Consider the following 19060-nt stretch of genomic DNA (forward strand, 5'->3'; position numbering starts at 1 on the left):
CGATTAAGACTGGTACCAATGTTGGTCGATTCCGTAGACCACTTTGGTAGCCGAGTTCTACAAAGAAGAAGGACGAAGTGAGATGTTATGCTAAGGAATAGAAGTATCTGGCATTCTACTTACCGAACAAAGACTACGAGACTCGGTGAGTAAACAGGGAGCAAAACCCGCAAAGGGATCTAAACTGTTTTTGCCGCTTAGGCCGAGGACATATTAAACGCTATGCGGTGCGATGTGAAACGACGAATCGGACGAAAGCAAACCCACATTCCGTTTTGCCTGCCAAGATTGGGTCGATGTGATGTCAACGATCGACCCCAAATGCTGCCACTTTGCAATCGAGTTATCGACCTTTCATATGCATTCGTCGAACAATTTGACACCACTTTCTTGCCAACATGAGCAAGGCGTCGACCTGCTTGCAGCGCTGCTTCCAGCACTGCTCGCCTCTCGTTTGTATTGGTATGTTATGAAACATGAAAACGAAATTCATTGATCGATTTTAATAATTTTATTAGAAAAAAAGAGAACCAAAATGCATGTAATAAAAAAAACTATTGTGAACAAACAAGTAGATATAATCGGTGCATCCGGGTACGTTGTCGTTGATATATTTCTCCGTGACACACATATGTGGCTGAGGAGGATTCTTGAATGTGCGCGAAGCACGGGATCTCTTATAGGGAAAATTGCTTCGATGGCCAGGTCCTGCTGCTGCTGCTGTTGATGTTGGTACTGTCCCCCGGCATGGCCATCAGGGCTTGGAGGATACTGCTGCGGGAAAGCTGATGCTGATGGCTACTGTTATAGAAGTGAGAATCCGTTATAGAAGTGGAATGGTGATGGGGGAAATCATCTTTTCTACTCACCAATTGATGGGAGCAAAAAAGCCGGACCAACCGAACGAACGGATGTATCCATTGCTGAAACAAAATAAAATAATTAATGAATAAAAAGTATAATAATTTCTTTAGTCACCAATTGTATGATCCATTTGTTTTTGTTTGGGATGACAGTTTAGCGACGAAGAAAAAAAAACCACCAGTGATTCCAATTGGTTTTTTAATTATTCCGCATTTTCGACATATGACGGAGATGTCACAGCGTTTCGGTTCACGTTAGGTCGATGATTTTTTCGTCGATTGGATTGTGGGAAGTTCTTTGCATGCTATGACATACTGATCGTTTTAGATCGTGTGTTTTTGACGTTTCAATAATGCCACAATCCAGCTCATTCTATATGTTAACAGTTCAGCATAAGGATGCCAGTTATGATAAAATATCTTCATTTTGTAAATTATTTAATTATTATCAAATTTTTGATTTGGTGTAAAAATTGTAAGTATACAATATATGCATTACGTGAATTAGAATAAACGTTATATGATTTATCGAACAAAACGGAAACGAAAATTTCGTTGCGTTCATTGGTGGCAAAAAACTGTTCAAGCTGTTTCGCCGTAAATGCAACACGTTTGGCCCCGCGTCGGTCCCTAGGGGTCGACGTTGAGCTTTTTGGTAGGAAAACGCTAACTGACTGGGACTGACAGTTACAAAATAAGAAAGCAAAAATATATATGGTTTGTTACCAGATGTTTTACATACTGTGACTACTTTCTAGTCGAATTTCGGACTATTTTTTTATTTATAAAATAAGTATCTTTGGGAGCTGGTACCGACACTGATATTGTGCAAACGTTCTTGATGCGGGCTGAACGGAAAGCGCAACAAGATAAAATCGGTGCTCAAAGTGTTAACTATGACAGGTCAGGGCGGTTCGCATTTGATTTTCATACTCGTGAATGAACAAGACATATCGCCTCGTGGTTCTATTGATTGTCCGTCATTCATTTGCGCGTTCATATGGTTTAAAAACACGGATGGAACAGATCGAACCCGACGAACGGAAGATTAAAACGCGACATGTACAGTTTTTCAATGTTTACAATTTTCAGTCGTGTTCAAGACAAGACTCTCATAAAGTACAGTGGTTATAATAGTGGTGCCTGGAGAAATCAGCATTGCAAATACATGCAAGATAGGGGAATTTTTGTATTGCAAGCAGAGTTACCACGTTTTCATCTGTATCGGAAGGGTGAACAATCTTTTTCATCTGTACTTTTTCTTTCAAAAATGTACCATCCAAAATACTCACATAAAAGCATAAAAAATAATCATTCATTTTCTACATAATAAAACATTTACTTACTATTAGTATTTCACAGTAAATGTACATTAACATTTGCAAGCCTCGAATCACTCGTGCGTTTGAGGATACTTATAAATAATAATTCTAAATTTATCGTTAGAAAAAAAGCATCGCAGAGCCGGAAATGCATTGCAGGATTGGTGAACAAGTATTGAATGCATAATATTTGTTGCATACAATATTTGTTGACCATTTCTGCGAATATTTGTTTGAAGTTATTTTCTTCCGGAGCAATTCCACTTTTAGGGCACGGAATTCGTTCTCCAGATCTTGTTAAACCCTATCGTGGAACCCTGGAAACGCTTCTTATACAACGTTGATGCTTGTTAAATTGGAAAAGTTTCTGTGATTTAAAATTGCAACAGTCTTGAGCCTCGGGTAATTGAAATCTACTCTTTCTCATTTGTTTGAAAAGCTGCACGAAAACAATGATACAAAAATCCTTATAAATTATCTGCCGTGGCCATTTATTATTCTATATAATGGTTCTCGTATTTTCGTCAAAAGAGTTAATTTTGTTCTTCATCGCGAAACATTCGTAAACTTGCAAAAAAACGGATATCATTTCCGTAATTATTGATTATAGTCGTTTTTTATTGTTTTCATGACTTTGGACTAGAAGGAGCTCTATTTCTTCTGGAACCTGACGATTTTTTACATAACATATCTCGATATCAGAGATGCTATTTTTTCGTTTTCGAGATATGATTTTTCAAAGTTAACCGGTGGTCCGAAAAATCATGTTTGCCCTTTTATCCAAAAATGACTTTTTGCAAAAAATCATAACTTTTGAACTACTGAACCGATTTAGATGATCGACATATAAGCCAATAAAACAAACCTCCTTTGAAAAAATATCACACTTGCGGGAAGACTTGAATCTAGTCGCATAGGTCTAGTCTAGTCGCACAGGAATATTGAACGACATGTTAAATTTGCAAAATAATAACTTAAAAACGAAAAATAATACATCTTTGATTTTCGGATATATTATGTAAAAAAACCTCAGCTTTCAAGAAAAAATATAAAAAAATATAGCGCCCTTTAGTCCAAAGCCATCAAACTCATAAATTACGACTACAATCAATAATTATGAAAATTAAATCCTTTTATTTGCATGTTCAATATTTTTTAATAAAAAGCTAGCTCATTGTCTTCAATTTGACATGTCGATTATCTAAATCGGTCCACGATTCAAAAGTTATGAATTTTTGATAAAGGTAATTTATGGGAAAAAGAGGAAAAAGTTGATTTTTTGGACCACCCTAAAATAGAAATGGTCACCCTAACGAAAAAATAAAAAATATGGGTCTAATGTTTTGCGATAAAGAACAAAATTACCACCATTACCAAAATTACCAAAATTACCAAAATTACCAAAATTACCAAAATTACCAAAATTACCAAAATTACCAAAATTACCAAAATTACCAAAATTACCAAAATTACCAAAATTACCAAAATTACCAAATTACCAATTTGACGAAAATCTGAGAATCACTTTATCGGTATACCATGGAGTGGCTGAATGAAGGGGGAGTGGAGGTATAGTGGTCACCTTAAGGAATACAGGCAAACCTTTTTTTGTGCGGGGGATAGGGACCGCACAAAAAAGTCGCATAAAAAATCGTGCAAAACTTCACCAGCAGCTTTAAAAAATCGTGTTCGGTACACATTTTGAAAAAAACTTTTTTTGTGCGGTAGATAAGGACCGCATAAAAAAAGTTTCCCCCAAGAAAATAACTCAAATCCACGCCATTCACCGTTCAATTTCCTTGTAAACGGGTTCGCGATGGTCATATGACCGAAATCTAAGTGTTGAACTACAATCAGAATGAATTTGGACTCACTATCTCAAAAAACCTATGTTTTATTAAGAAGAAGTTGATAAGTCCTTAATGAAACTATCCAGTTTTCAGAAAACATAACGCTGCGCTGCACTTGAGTTTAATTTTCATCAGCACGCGTTTATTACAAACACGTATTCTCTCTTGGTACGAAATGTACCAAATACATAAACAAGAGGGCGCCGAATGAACACAGCTCAGAATTCAGATACTAAACATCGCTTCTCACTTTTGTGATCCACGCCTTATTGTATATACACACACATCAAATTCTAGCTCCCGTTTTGTCTTCGCTCGTTCAAATCAAAGTATAAAAACAACAGCACGTTTCCCAAAACAAAATATCAGGAATGCAACAAGCGAACCAAACACTTGGAAACATTATGCCGACTGTATCTATAACAGCAAAATAGACGACCAAAACTGTTCAACTTGAATTACATAACAGGGTACAATATCCAATTTTAGAAATTTCTAATTTCTTATTCACTAGTTTCTCTATTCATGACTACATTTCTTGAATGAAATCTACACAGTTAATTCACATTGCTTATCATAGTTTTAAAATTAAAGTAACAATACTTCATTAAAGATCGCATTCGCAGTCTTCAAAGGCGAAGTTTTCTCCAAAATTTTTGTTTATATTAATTATAAGGCGCTGAAATTTAATAAAAACAAAATTGTGTTTGTTTCCGGATGTTTCTCGCATATTCAATTGGTCATTTAACAAATGATATGCCTGGAGAAAATATTGTTCAAATTGGTTCTAGTGACAATTTTTTTGCTTTATTACAAGTTATGGTCGAACAATTGGATGTGTTAATATTAAATAACTTAAAATCTGAACGAAAATATTAAAACGGAAACTTTGATGAAAAAATATCTACTGTTTCAACTAATATGTTTTATTGCGATTAGCATAAACACCTTATAAAATGAACACGGCAAGGAGTGGAAGGTTATCTAATCCATTGCGTTTGGAGGTGACACTATCCTAGACCATCTGGCGGGCGCCTAGGAATACTTACGCGGGCAACCGGTAGACCGCAGATTACCGTTTGGCCATCCCTGTCGTATTAGGTGCTGTTAGTCCAATTGAAATTCGCATTGAGGCATATACATAGTATCGTGTTCCGTCGGGCTTGAATCGAAAATGGAAACGAATTGAAAAAACACTCCCAGAAAGTGAAAATTATTAAAAAATACGTTTTCCATTTCAAATATGTTTACTCTATAGGGGAAAGTGGTGCAGTTTCGGACCACGCTTGTAAAAATTAAGTGGTACAATTTTCAACCAAATTAAAATTATAAGTAAGTGAACAGTCCTTTCACCAACAGCTGTCATATGGTTTGACATCTCCTGGTCGTTTTTTACCTACGAAAACAACACAGTGCCCTTTTTCATACACGTTTCGAAACTTTTGAGCTTGAAGTTGTAAGTATTTCCCTAATTCCTTTGTGGACGATTTAGAAATTTAGATACACCAATTCAATTAGTGACTAATATGAAATGAAAAAAAACGTGCATACAACACATGGGGCACATTCGGACATCGTTCACGGGGCACATTCGGACACTGTTTAATACCTCATAAAAATTTGTGTCTGATTGATGTTTACTAACAAACATCAATTTAGTCTGATTCTCAGACCTTATGATAGTTCGAAACTACGAAAAAAAACCGATAGAACCAGCATCAACGAAGATGAGATGGAAAGAGCTATCGAGCTAGTTTCGAATAGAACGTTTTTATGATTATAGCTCACAGGTGATCCAACTGGATCCATTGTCTTTGCTAATTTCCTAACTAACGGTTGCATAACGGAAAAACTGTTTCTCAATGTTCTGGAACATTTGAATAAGGTAGCACAAAGCAACGTAAACGATCAATTTCAAAAAATCAAAAACCAAAAAGTCATTGCAGTTTGGAAACAATTAAATATTGCCGAGAAAATTGCACAATTGTCACAAATCGCTTATGGGCCCTATCAAGCAAAAACTCTCAGTTTCCCAGAACGAATGGCTACTCAACCATCCTGGAAAAACTATTTCTATACACGACCTTTCAGGTAAAGTTGCATCGGCTTATAATGGTTCTTTCAATCTGAGTAATATCCTAGCTGGATTCAAAATGACAGGTTGCTATCCATCCTCAAGCTGGATTCAAAATGACAGGTTGCTATCCATCCTCAAGAAAGGTTTTTTCGGAGAAGGATATTGAATGCTCAAATGATTTCACCTACTGGAGCGGAGGTAGCAACTGACTCATCGGGTAATACAACAATGCTGCAAAACTTTTTTTTTTCCAGTATTCGTCGTATGTAAACAACGTTGTTTTTCGATCGTGATTTCCATCGCTGTTTACGTGTTTATTTTATCGTCTTAAATCTAATTTCCGTGTTGATATCGTCTAGTGGAGGTCTGTGTTTGAACAGTTGCGTTTGTGGATCGATCCGTACAGTTTTTTTTTTTTTATCCCATCCGTTTATTAGGCTCATTTAGCAATTCAGCTGTCACAGAGCCGAATTTATTCGTATACATTTTTATGTTAAGATAACTATTGTTGTATATTATTTAGGCTTAAGATTCCTATCCATCGATAAACATTTGTTTTTTTTATGTATAACACAGTAGCTGTTTAGGCCTAAGAATATTCCAATTCTATCGATACACAACACATGCCGAGTATTCCATTTCTATCGATACACAACACATGCCGCCTTTTTCGGCGTTAGAATATTCCTATTGTTCGAATGTTCACAGTTGGACTGTTCACAACGGGACTGCTGATATGAGGCTTCCATTGCTGTGTTAGAATTAGCACCAATTACCGATGCAGCAGATCGTAATGTGAGCGGTAAGGGACTGGGATTACCGACACATGATGATTGTTGCGTGGACGTAGTAGCTAGAATAACACACAAAGATGGTCAGTTGAGGGGCCCTGAGTTATTAGCTCATGATCGTTCGCTTAGTAGCGGACACGCAACCAATTAGGCTACGAAGACCCCCAAGCAACTTAGGGTTGTTGTGTAGCATTACAGTTGTTGTGTAGCATTTTCTACTTCCCGCTGGTTTGTGTTTATTCGGTGGAACAAAACAACAAAGGTGCTTTACTCTCCACGCCGATTTTCTGGCTCGAAGCGACATCTACTGGACTCAAACTCAACCTCGCATCTGGTCGAATTTTCAAAAGCTCGGCACGCGCATTGTACTGCATACCCAAAGGCGCATCATCATGGCAAAAAACTGCGCTAAGTGCTCTAATGCTATTTCGGGCATCGATTATGTCGTTTGCCGCGGCTATTGCGGTGCGTCTTTTCACATGAATGCATGTTCCGGTGTAACTCGTGCGTTGCAATCGTACTTCGCATCTAACAGAAACAACCTTTTCTGGATGTGTGATCAATGTGCTGAGTTATTTGAGAACTCGCATTTTCGCGTCATCTCACGCCAGGCCGATGAAAAATCTCCACTATGCACGCTCACGACTGCGATTACTGAGCTGCGGTCGGAAATAAAACAACTGCATTCTAAGCCCGTTGCCCAACTTTCACCCGCTACAAGCACGCACTGGCCAGCACTTGAGCAGCGCAGAGCATTGAAACGGCCTCGTGAGATCGATTTCACAATCCGAGCTTCCGAGAGTTGCCAAATAGGAAGCAAAAAGCCGATGGCAAATGTTGCTTCTGTGCCAATTTGCAATAATGATGCTGATTATAAATTCTGGTTATACGTATCAAAAATTCGCCCAGACGTCACCGTGGAATCGGTATCGACTATGGTTAAGGCTAATCTCGGGACCGAGGATAATATTTCAGTGGTCAAGCTCATTCCAAAAGGCAGAGAGTTGGATTCCCTCACTTTTTTGTCCTTTAAAATTGGACTGGACCACTCGTTCAGGGAAAAGGCACTTGACCCATCTACATGGCCCGAAGGATTGCTATTTCGTGAATTCGAAAACTACGGTTCACAAAAATTTGGAGTTCCAACGAAGTACAAGAAGTCTACAACGCCGTTGATGCCACCAGAAACGGTATCTTCTCCGACCGCGACTATCATGAATTTGAGTTAGATCACTGCAGCCCGGGACGCAATAGTTTGAGTCATTCGGAAGGCCCCTCTCCTCCCATCCCAGTCGTGCCCCTCACGCCGTCGGTCAGCAGTCGTCCCGGACCTGCGTTTGGGCTTGGAAAAGGGGTCTTCCAGCCAGTTTGCACAGGCAAGTACAGTTCCTCTGGATCTAATTTCGTTCCTGATTCTCGGTACGTTTTCAGTTGCATTTCTTCAATAAGTATGACAATGTCACATAGCCATTGCCCATTCGGCCAACCGCGGTTACTCCCAACGGAATGCACACAGAACAGCATGATGGAAGCTCCCAAACCGCCCGGCACAGTCGAGCACCGCTGTCGTCTCTCCGCTGACTGCTCCTGCCACTCAAGACATTCCGTTCCTGTGTTCGGAGCTGGTGAGGGAGTCTTCCAACTTGCTACCTCAGGCAAGTACGACTACAGTACCGTTCCTTCGCTTTCTGAAATCCGCCCCACTAATAGTGTTGCCTACATCGACGGTGCGGCTGATACCGCACCTTACTCTGATGCTCCCGTCGTTTCTGCTGTTTGTCGGTCATCATTCACCGAATCAGAGGATACATCGTCACCGTCACCGCTGACCGTTTCCAGCCGTCTGTGGTTACTTCCAACGGAATGCGCGCAAAATAGCATGATGGAAGCTCCCAAACCGCCCGGCACAGTCGAGCACCGCTGTCGTCTCTCCGCTGACTGCTCCTGCCACTCAAGACATTCCGTTCCTGTGTCCGGAGTTGGTGAGGGAGTCTTCCAACTTGCTACTTCAGGCAAGTACGATTGCAGTACCGTTTCTTCGCTTCCTGATATTGGTCCCATTGATAGTGCTGCGTACATCAATGGTGTGGTTGATGCCGAGCCGAACCTCGATGCCACTGTTGTTCCAGCTACCACAACCTCGCATTTCAACGCTCTTTCTTCCAACCGTCATCAGGAAATTAGTGTATATTACCAAAACGTTGGCGGTATCAACAACAAGGTCGACGATTTCCGGGTAGCTGTATCAGACCAATGCTACGACATAGTAGTTCTCACGGAGACTTGGTTGGACTCACGTATACTCTCTCACCAAGTGTTCGGCTGCGATTACGATGTTTTTCGTTGCGATAGGAACGCTGATAATAGTCGTAAGGCTAGAGGCGGAGGCGTTTTAGTAGCCGTGAACTCTAGACTTGAGACGAGGGCTGTAGAAAACCAAAAATGGTCTTGTCTAGAGCAGGTATGGACGGCGATCACACTTGGCGACCGCACTTTATATCTATGCGCATTGTATATCCCTCCTGACCGAACACGAGAACGTGAACTTATCGAGATCCATTGCCAGTCAGTTTTCTCCGTTCTGGAAGTCGCTAAAGCAACAGATGAAATCATCTTGATGGGTGATTATAATATCCCAGGAATCTCCTGGAAGAAATCACGCAACGGTTTCCTTTATCCGGATCTGGGTCACTCAGCCCTCCATTCCAACGCGTCTTTCATGCTAGATACTTATAGCTTAGCCACTCTCTCGCAAATTAATCACGTCACTAACGAGAACGGCCGTAGCCTGGATCTTTGCTTTGTGAGTGCGCAGGACACAGCCCCATTCTTATGCGAGGCTCCCGCTCCTCTCGTGAAACTTACCCCTCATCACCCACCCTTGCTGGTTGCCGTTGGCACAAAACTGTTACAGGATATCAATATTTCACCTGAAGTCGTTTCTTACGACTTTCGAAATGCTGACCATCGTAATATCAGCCAGTTGTTCTCTAGCTTCAATTGGGGCGACATATTAGATACCGCTAACGTCGAGTCTGCAGCTGTAACATTCTCCAACGTCCTGGCATATGTCATTGATAGATATGTGCCAAAGAAGAAGTGCCTCCATACGTCCCGAAAACCGTGGCAAACACGCGAACTTCGACGAGGGCCGCATTAAGAAAGTTCACCAGACACCGCACACAATCTCTTCAATGCCAGTATGCGAGAATCAATTACGAATACAAACGTGTCGCGAAACAATCTTTCCTGAATTATCAGCGCAGATTACAGAGGAAACTCAAATCCCGCCCAAAACAATTTTGGAATTTTATCAACGAGCAGCGCCATGAAGCTGGCCTGCCATCGTCTATGACGTTCAATGGAATTGCGGCCTCTACTCAGGATATCTGCAACCTATTCTCAGAAAAATTCGCCAGTGTTTTCACCGATGAAACATTAACCGACGACTATATCAGGCATGCGGCTAGCTACCTCCCCCGTTCTAGCCAAACTCTGAGTAGGTTCGACATCAATACGGAGATGATATCAAGGTCATTCTCAAAGCTCAAAACGTCGTTCAACCCGGGACCCGACGGTATTCCTTCAGCTTTTCTCAAAACGCACATGAGTGACCTATTGATCCCGCTGCTCCACATATTTCAACTCTCTGTAGCCACCGGTGTTTTTCCGACCTGTTGGAAAATATCGCATATGTTCCCAGTCCATAAAAAGGGAAATAGACGAGATATTAACAATTATCGCGGCATCACTTCGCTTTGCGCTTTGGCAAAACTATTTGAGCTCGTTATTTTGGAACCGCTAGACGCTCTCAGCAAACCGTACATAAGTACTGACCAACACGGATTCATGACGGGCCGCTCCACCACCACAAATTTACTGTGCCTCACTTCTTACATTACCGACAGCATGTTGAAGCATGCCCAAACGGACGCTATTTATACGGATCTGACTGCAGCCTTCGATAGATTAAACCACAGTATAGCTGTCGCCAAACTGGACAGGCTTGGGATTAACGGCAACCTTCTACAATGGTTTCAATCATACCTCCTGGCCGTCGACTAGCCGTCGTTATAGGTGATTGCCAATCCCCTTTTTTCGCTGCTACGTCTGGTATACCACAAGGTAGCCATCTGGGCCCCTTGATATTTCTGATATACTTTAATGACGTAAATCTGGTAATTGAAGGTCCACGGCTATCATATGCTGACGATTTAAAAATTTACCTTCAGGTCAGCTCGATTGAAGATTGTCGCTTCCTTCAACGACAGATGGATGCTTTTGCCGATTGGTGTATTCTAAACCGAATGGAGGTTAACCCCGCTAAATGTTCTGTCATCTCGTTTTCGCGCACGAGACAGACCATATTGCACAACTATGTCCTGTTCGGCACGGAAATTGAGCGTGTCAGCGAAGTCAAGGACCTGGGTGTCATTTTAGACGTGCAACTCTCTTTCAAACCGCACATCACATACATGGTGAATAAAGCATCCAGAACTCTGGGGTTCATCTTCAGGATTGCTAAAAGTTTTACCGACATCTACTGTCTGAAGTCCCTCTACTGCTCGCTCACTCGCTCCATCTTAGAGTATGGTGCAGCTGTTTGGACTCCACACTACAGCAACGGTGTCGAAAGGATCGAATCAGTTCAACGAAGGTTTATAAGATATGCTCTGCGTAGATTGCCGTGGACTGACCCCCTCCGATTACCGAGTCACCAGAGTCGATGTCAGCTGATCAGCTTGGAAACTTTGTCGGTTCGTAGAGACACAGCCAGGGCTTTGATGATAGCTGATACCTTACAAGGACGCATCGATTGTCCCGGTCTTCTGGAAAAAATTAATTTCAACGTTCGACCTCGGGCTCTCCGAAATAACTTGATGTTACGATTGCCCGCCCTACGTACAAACTACGGCATGTTCGGTGGATTAAATGGTCTACAAAGACTTTTCAACAGCTGTTCGATTACCATTTATCCCGAACGCTTCTTCGTCGGAGATTTAGCTCTTTTTTTACTGAACAAACAGTCACGTGATTATTGTTTTTAAGTGTATCTTTAATATGTGATGACTGTAATTTGATGTAATCAGTTGTAACACGATGTCATTTGATTCATGTTTAGATTTAAATGTAGATTTAGAATTTTATATATCCTTAAGCACATCATTGGTGCCCTTACAGCCCGTTGATTAATTGACAAATAAATAAATATAAAACTTTCTGCGTAAAGTAAAAATATAAAACTTTGCGTCAACAGCACAAATAGATTTTACTTTGACTACTTTGTCCCCGGAAAATGTTGAACCTTTTCCAAAAACTTCACCGCGAAAAACCACCACTCGAAAACGGAAGGAAGCATAATCACGAATTTTTACTGACTCTCGTAGCAAGCAGTTTCCTTTCAGACAAATGCTGGTGAACAGAAAAATGCAGAATATGCTGGAAATAAGAGGAAACGGAAGTAATTGTTGATAAACATACCATTTTTTTTTTCGTTGTCCGAAAGTGCCCCAGGACTGTCCGAAACTGTCCCACACATGAGGCACATTCAGACAAAAAGGCAATTTTCAAAAATTCAAATAAACCATTCGTAATCGCATCAACGCACACCTCTGACACGCTCATATGATACATTGATTTCCAAATGACAACCGGGATGAATACAGGATTTTTTTCTTAAATTTACAAAAAATATTAAAAATCAAGGAAAAAAAAGTGTCCGAATGTGCCCCTCTCTCTCCTAATCTGCATGCAACAGATAGCCTAACGGAATTATACGTCAACTATGCGATCGTGTCTCGGACACAACCCTTCTGCGACTTTTGAAATTGATGAAGACATTTAAATGAATTTTCTTCTGTTAAAGCAATGATACGAATTTATACAGAATTTATTCATGTTTTCAAAACTGGTTATCGCTTTTCTGTGCGATTTTTATTTTATTAAATATTCGAAGACGGATAGAGTTTCAATCAATTCAAAATTTCTCTGTAGTAAACGGTCCGTTTTGAATGTTATAAGTATTAAATGATAGCTAACCGATAACGTTGACTTCATAAATCTAAAGAAAAAAATGTAATGGGTTGTATCTAGGACACGACCGCAGTTTTCGACGTAGAACTACAACATTATATTATTCAATTCACTTGTTTATCACTTCGGATATTATTATAGAATGCATCGAATTTTTTGTAATAACTTTTTAGCTATCTAATTTTGTATTACTTCAGTAGGCTCCAAAGAGTCGAGTAGAGTTGAAAGCTATCAGCACTTCTCGTTTATTTGGCTCAACTCGCATCAAACTTTCTCCTTCCCATTCAGATATCGATCACAATCTATGAACCCTTTTACTCATATATCCCGCTTGAGATGTGATCGAACCCCACAACATGCAACAGTAAGGTTACCCTACTGGAATTTGAAAGCATTCTCTCATGAATTATACGTTTATCCAAATAAATGCAGTGAATATTCCAAAATTCTCTTCCATATCCGCACTAGCACAAAAATTCTCGAATGCTGCTCTTCTTTGTCTTACCACACCTCTATACAGAGGGCTTTCTCTCCTTGTATCGAGCTGTGTGTGTATGTGTGTGAAATCAGCATTGAGCATAAATTATATCCGCTCGTTGTGTTATGCTAGCTCACTGGCATCTGTGTTTTCATTCTATTCTATTTTTGGTTTTCGCCTCTAGCCCTGAGAAGAACCCTTGTGGAAAGAAACTCTATTCCATACGCCTCCTTCACCCGACAATCTTCTCCCGCTCGACGCTCTACGGCAACCATGTTGCTTCGATAACCACCAAACAAGAAGTGGTGTGGCTTCAATTATATTCATTGTTTTTTAAGAGGCTTTAAACTTTGCAGTTCATTCGCCTCTATCAGTGGCTCCAAATCGCGGATGGCTTATTTAAATCAAATGTGTTGAAAACGGCCAGAAACTAATGTATCAGTTGCTCGTTATTGATAGCTTTGTTCGGGAATGCACACAAATCGGCAGAACATATGTATTGGAAAATGAGAATGCTTCCAGTTTTCATTAATTAAACCTGTTTAGGCATTAATGGATTGTAATGTATAGTATATCAAACAAATCTTAGAGAATTTCCGATTTCATTGGTGTGTAAAGTATCAGAATTTGTTCGCTGTGAAAATAGTTATTAACGTTCTCTTTATTTCACAAAAACGTGACCTGTTTTCCGATTTGACACCCTTCCTGAAGCCCGTAGTTCTACGTCAAAAAGTTTTTACTTGAAGTTTTTTTTTTCAATTGTCAATATGGAACATTCATATCATTATTAATATGGGTAAAGCTTTTGGATGTCGTTCCGATTATGAGATATTCGATAAGAATTGATTTTTGGCTGAGCTAACCTTCACATTCAATGAACACATTTCTCTAAAATGTCTCTAGATTCACCCAAATCTCCATGTTATAAACGGCTTCACTATAGAACACGCAATATTGAATAATTATCTCACATCAAAAATCTATACCGTGTTCCATGCGAAAATCGAACGATACGGTTTCAATTTATACTGCAAGTCGGGATCGATATGATTTATTAGTTTTAGAAAACAAAATAGAAAAAGGTTTTATAAAAAAAAAGATTTAAAAAAATCAGCTCACATTTCATCACACGTGATTTTCTGAATGGGAGCAATTTGACGAATATTTGTGGAGGCCCCAACGAAAAAAGGATAGTTTATAACGACAGTGAAGAACGCTGCAGTTGAAATCCATGATATGAAAATATGCATCAAAGTCACAAAGCGCTTGATTGACAGTTTCCGCGATCATCGTCCGGGATTGAAACAATGATTCCTAACGGTGTTTGCCTCTTCTTAACATGTTTATTCGTTATTGAATTTGACAAAACAAAACATTTTGTTCTTTGGCGACTGTTCGATTTTGAAGATTTTGTTTTTCTTCTACAGGATCACCAAACACCGAATTTTACCAAAAAAAAAAACGACGAAGACAGCGCAAAAAGACAATTCAAACCAGACACAGTCAATGTGGCAGCGGACAGACAATGATCAAATTGGAAGAGAAACGACGAGGAGACAAAAAGTAAGCTTTTTTTCGTATGAGGGATTCCTCGCTTCGCGTATATGCAGAAAAATCGAAAAGTTTCCGAGATTGATGATCATCATCCTTCTGACGAGACTTTGACGAATTCCGGTTCTTCGTTGTACTGCTGGTGCTCTTTTCCACGTCAACTTTGCTGCAGATTGTGTTTTTTTTCTTTCTCTACACTGTTGAATGAAATGCGTCGTATGGGGGAGCGTAATATCGGTTATGGAATTTCAGTGAAATAATTCGATCAAAATAAAGAATAGTCGATACTATATTTAAGAAATACTCATTCTCATATGCAGATAGTATTCCGCATCCAAAGCAGAATTTGTTGAATGATACTCTGTACGGATTTGAATGGTTTATTCCAGGAAAGTCTCGTTTTGACTATCCGTTTCGTTGCTTTTCTCCGCGTAAAGTCAACTGGGACAGGGGAGTTAAAACAATTGGAGATGTTCGATAAAAAATTCTTTTGTTATACGAGGACTTCTTATTACTGCGTGTGGTAGGCTGCCTCCAATGCCGATCTGATGCAGTTTTACTAGAACTGCTGCATGGATCCTTGTTTTAGGTTCCACGACAAGGAGAAAAGAATGGCCACACCAAGGTGAAGATCGAACGACTGCTTTTTTTTCGCTTGGAGATTCACTGGAAAGTCGTGATGTCTCGTCATCCTGGCGTGCGATGTGACATTGAAGAAGATGAAAATTGAACGACATCGATGGAAGAAAGTCCCGTCTGTCTGTGTTATGTTAGGTACGCTTTTCGTCCCAACCTCAGACACTTGGGAGTTAATAGATATTCCGGTATATTGAGGGGCCGGTGTGTTTAGAAATGTTATTGTTTTTAATAGCGAGCGGAACGGGATCCAATTGTTCCAATTATATTCAATGAACTCATTTTTATTTTGGATTATTTACTGTTTTTTTAACGATCAACGAGAATATTCAGCAAAAAAGGAAGGAAGAGGATGTCCAAACTCGTCAAAAAGAACAACGGAATGCGAAAGTGACATTTTGGGATGGATGTAAATCGAATTCCGAACGTTGATGATGTCGGTTGGGAATTATTTCGTATTGTTTCGGGTAGTCTTGTTTTGCTTTCATTCAACTACATCCGAAGTTCCATCTATAAAGAAGAACGAAATCGAAATATAATGAGCATTTGTTATGTTCACCTGTTTTTGTATTAAGAAATTGTTCAGATTATTTATAGTTTCGTACTGCAACTCTTGAAAAGATTCGAAGAAAGGTGATTGGAAATTGATAAAAATCTGAATGGTGTTTAATCTTCACCCGTCATTTATGAATGCGGCTTCATTATTCGATTTGTACACGTGTAACCTACAAAAATAAAATGCAAGATAAATATTCCTATTTCCGGAAGATGCCAAGCCTTTTTTCCTTTTTTCACTGTGCTTTTCAGTGATATTCTAGACGATATGCCACGGAATTTTCGAAAAAGTAGAAGCTGTCTATTGGAAGGAAGGATTTTTCTTGAAGTTGGAATCATTTTACGAGTGTTTTTGAAGTGTGAAGTTGCCACCGGACCCGCTTCAAGAATTCTCTCACATCTCTAGATACATTTAAAATAAGTTTTCGATTTATTTTTATACGAACATTCATATATACATTTATATATACATACACATAACAGTTCGGCTGAAAAGTTTATAAGGTAACACAGTAAAACTATTTTTTGCAAAATTCAATTTTATTATTCAACATAATTGCCTTCGAGGGCGATACAGCTCTTGCAACTTGATACCATTTTTATAGTACTCGATTTTTCCTCAAAAAAGGCCTCAGTTTCGCTAATCACTTCATCATCGGTCTTAAATTTCTTGCCAGCGAGCATTCTCCTCAGGTCTGCGAACCGAAAATAGTCGCTGGGGGCCAGATCTTGAGAATACGGTGGATACGAAAGCAATTCAAAGCCCAATTCATGCAATTTTGCCATCGTTTTTATTGATTTGTGATTTTTCCATTTTTTTTTTCACAATAACAAAAGTTGCTTCACTCTCAATGCTGTAACTCACGAACCAATCGACCGATTGCTGTCAAATTTTGACACGCATCTATTCAAAGATGGTGCTTTGTGATAGTCAAGTAGATTTTTGCAAGAGGCGCCATCTAGACGTCAAACTTATGAATTTTTCAGCCGAACTGTTATACATACATACATTTAATTTATCTATTTATTCATTTAGTTTTTAAATTTCATTTAATTTTTTTTCAGTTTTATCATATAACTATCGTTATAGTCGTGTGTTCTGAAGAGTCTTCACTCTAATATTTATTACTCATCTTTTTTAAATGGAGGGAAACGAACCCTCCGATGCTGCAATGAGGGTCTTAGATTCTCCTCCAGATGGTTTTACGGTTCCATCAGAAAAAAATGAAAAAACAATCGTAGTCAAACTCTTCGTCTGTACCAAATAGTGACTCTGTTCTCCCCTCTTCGCCACAATCTCTGCCTAATTCTGCTCAACTTTCACGTATTAGACAACACCAGAACGTCCCGGAATCATCGAAAAATCGTTGGGTGATATTCTTCCGTCCCAAAAGGAAACCTCTAAGAGTATCTCTAAGTACTCAGGTGTCTTAGAAATTACGGAAGCCAATAGAGATAAACTTCACGTTGTGCTCTCAAATTACAAAGATGACGCGGTAGTGAAAAACTCTTTTCTCACTAATGAATATAGAGTATATATTCCGGCTCACATTGTTGAAATCGATGGTGTTGTTACGGAAAAATCTCTAAGGGTATCTTCCACAATGCAAATATTCCTCATGTTGAAGCTTTGGAGGTGATATCCCTGAACGCTTCGAAAACTGAGGGTACAGAAAAAAAAATTAGCCATCTGGCTATATTAGAATATATTAGAATAAGCACTTCCAAATTATGTGCTTATTGATAAACTTCCAGTTCGGTTATATACCCCTAAAATAATGACTTGCTTTAATTGCAATCTGTTAACTCACACAAAAACCTTCTGTTGTAATAAAAGGAAATGCTCAAAATGTGGTGTGGGGTTATGTCACCAAAACTCGAAAGCAAACAACTAATTTGTAGTGTAAGCTTCAAGCTAAAAATATATTTCTAGTTCAGTTTGACAAATACGATGATAATTCGTTTTAACTCACGATTTTAGTGTAGGAATTCTATGAATGGTATAATTGGAGGGATCTTATCTCTACCCACGTTTTAGGATAACTGTAAATATAGTTAAGGTTGTAGTTGTATAAGTTTTATGGCCCTATTTTAAGTATTTAAGTTCATCTACCTTCTTGTAGTCCATAAGCTTTTAAATAGTATAAGAATATTCTAGGTAGTCTTACAATTACCAATTTAGATCGATTTGAACGCACGCACTGTTCTCTTTAAGAAGTAATAATTAGTCAAATGCGGTGATGACCAATCATTCTCCACCGATTTGACATTTCCCCTATTCGCTTGTCACCCGTGACAGTTTCGTTGGGTCAGGCCTGCTGGAGAGTGTGTCGACGGCGTCGCTGCTGCGAGTAGTGTTGTCGTCACATGTGGAGACGACCATGATGATGGCACTTGTAACAAGGATGCTGATAAATGCTTTTTTTGTGGAGATGTTCCTCATACAATTAAGGATTGTCCGAAATACAAATTAGGTTCGATGAAGCTCAAGCAATCCCTTATGGATCCTTCGCTGATATGCTCAAGGCAGCATCGCCTCAGGTACCCGAGGTTTCGGAAAATCCTTTCTCTGTTTTATCAGATGATTCGTATTCTCAATTTGATCCAGTAATCACAGGAAAAGTCAGGAAGAGAAAAATTACTTCTTCCTCCAAGCCATCTAAAAAAAGAGGATTAATCTCTAACAATCCAGAATCTTCTAATTATTCTGTTCCACCCAAGAATAACCCTCCTGATTGGAGATCTTCGAATTATGACGGTTATTTCCATGAATTATCAAGCCATTCTCAAATTACTTCTCAGTAAGTTCCTGAACCCTCATCTTTTTCGGGTGGGCTTTCACGAGAGACTTCCTTGAGCACTCTTTGGAGAGTTGCCAGACAAATGAAAAATTCATCTCATTCA

This window comes from Toxorhynchites rutilus, chromosome 2 (genome assembly GCF_029784135.1).
Source record: "Toxorhynchites rutilus septentrionalis strain SRP chromosome 2, ASM2978413v1, whole genome shotgun sequence".
In the NCBI taxonomy this organism is placed as follows: domain Eukaryota; kingdom Metazoa; phylum Arthropoda; class Insecta; order Diptera; family Culicidae; genus Toxorhynchites; species Toxorhynchites rutilus.